We start from the raw sequence: 2500 nt of genomic DNA, 5'->3' as shown, positions 1-2500 counted from the left end.
TACCGGTCCAGAATGAGACAAAGTTCCAAAGGCCCGGTCGTATCCGTCCGTTTTTTTTTAACCTTCCACGGACGAAATAAACGTTTAATCCCGACGTAAAATACAATAATATAGCGATTTATATAAAAATATTCATACCTCATAACGCTTTTTAACGAAATAACTCGAAAAAACTTTTCGGTCCGAAATTTTTCTAAGTCCCTACGTACCGCTCGAGAATGCGACTAAGTTCCAACGTCCCGGACGAGTTCGCACTTTTTTTATATAACTTTCCAGCGACGAAATAAACGCTTAATCCCGACGTAAAAAGTCATTTTAAAGCGATTTATGCAAGAATATTCGCACCTTATAACGCTTTTAAGCGAAAAAATTCGAAAAAACGGTTCGATTAAAAATTTTTTTTTAACGTTTTCGGGACGAAATAAACGTTTAATCCCGACGTAAAATATAATAATATAGCGATTTATATAAAAATATTCATACCTCATAACGCTTTTTAACGAAATAACTCGAAAAAACTTTTCGGTCCGAAATTTTTCTAAGTCCCTACGTCCCGGCCGGGGGATCGACGAAGTGCCAACCTCCCGGTCATGTCGGTCCGGAGGGGGCAATTTTTAAAAAAAATAAAACGAAATCGTTACGTTCGACTAGAATTCGTCGAACCGTAACGATTTCTATAAAAATATTCATACCTTATAACGCTTTTAAGCGAAATAACTCGAAATAACTTTTTGGACCGGAATTTTTCCAAGTCCCTACGTACCGCTCGAGAATGAGACTAAGTTCCAACGTCTCGGGCGCGATCGTAAATTTTTTACGGCACCTTGCGGGGACGAAATAAACCCTTAATCCCGATGTAAAACGTCATTCTAAAGCGATTTATGCAAGAATATTCGCACCTTATAACGCTTTTAAGCGAAAAAATTCGAAAAAACGGTTCGATTAAAAATTTTTTTTTAACGTTCTCGGGACGAAATAAACGCTTAATCCCGACGTAGAAATACATAATATTCCCATTTATATAAAAATATTCATACCTCGTAACGCTTTTTAGCGAAATAACTCGAAATAACTTTTTGGACCGGAATTTTTCTAAGTCCCTACGTACCGGCCGGGGGATCGACGAAGTGCCAACCGCCCGGTCATGTCGGTCCGGAAGGGGCAATTTTTTAAAAAAATAAAACGAAATCGTTACGTTCGACTAGAATTCGTCGAACCATAACGATTTCTATAAAAATATTCACACCTTACAACGCTTTTAAGCGAGATAACTCGAAATAACTTTTCGGTCGAAAATTTTTCTAAGTCCCAACGTACCGCTCGAGAATGAGACTAAGTTCCAACGTCTCGGGCGCGATCGTAAATTTTTTACGGCACCTTTCGGGGACGAAATAAACCCTTAATCCCGATGTAAAACGTCATTTTAAAGCGATTTATGCACAAATATTAGCACCTTGTAACGCTTTTAAGCGAAAAAATTCGAAAAAACGGTTCGATTTAAAAATTTTTTTTAAAGTTCTCGGGACGAAATAAACGCTTAATCCCGACGTAGGAATACATGATATTCCCATTTATGTAAAAATATATACGCATCACAACGCTTTTAAGCGAAATAACTGGAAATAACCGTTCGGTACGAAAATTTTTCAAAGTCAGACGGGCTCTCGAGCGTTGCTCGCTCGCTGCGCTCGCTCGAAAAAAAAACTAGCCCAACCCAAAACCAATCCCTTTTTCGCGTTCGTTCCTCGATTTCTCTTAAAATCGGAGAAACTGGCGGGATCGGTTTTGGGTTGGGCTAGTATAAGTTCGAGCGAGCGCAGCGAGCGAGCAACGATCGCGACCGTTACTTCGTACGTCCACGGTATATTTTCGTTACGTTAATTTTTCGTTACTTTCGTCTCGTTTCTTGGATCGATCGAGAGCGGTTTGGTCGATGGTGAAAGAAGGAAAAAACGAGAGAACGAAAAGTAAAAGAGGAGCGAGCGCGCGTCTCGCCGTACGAATATCGTCGTCGTTCGTACGTACGTACGTACGTACCTTAAGAATATCGTACGTACCCCGGCGCTGACCCGCGATGCGGGGGGTTGGGGGGGGGGGGGAGTGGCGCCCGGGCACGCCCTCGAGACGTTATCTCTATTGGATTTAAAGGAAAAAAAAATCGCTACGTACGACCATCGTTCGCATCGACGGCCGTACGTAGCGAAATTGTGTTTGGAATTAAATTGTCGATTCCAGCGGAGTATTGGTTTTTGCTTGAAAACGACAAAGTCCAGCGGCGTATTGCTTTTTTTTTTATGCCAACGACAAAGTCCAGCGGCGTATTGCTTTTGAATCGCACTCGACGAAAATTGATTTAAAGGAAAAAAAATCGCTACGTACGACCATCTAAGGCCGTACGCAGCGAAATTCCTTTTTCAAGCGCACGCGACAAAGTCCAGCGGCGTATTGCTTTTGCGGGCATACTTAAAAAATTCAAAGTCCAGCGGCGTATTGCTTTTGC

This window comes from Bombus fervidus, unplaced genomic scaffold (assembly GCF_041682495.2).
Source record: "Bombus fervidus isolate BK054 unplaced genomic scaffold, iyBomFerv1 scaffold0090, whole genome shotgun sequence".
Lineage (NCBI taxonomy): Eukaryota > Metazoa > Arthropoda > Insecta > Hymenoptera > Apidae > Bombus > Bombus fervidus.
This window is presented reverse-complemented; position numbering follows the sequence as displayed.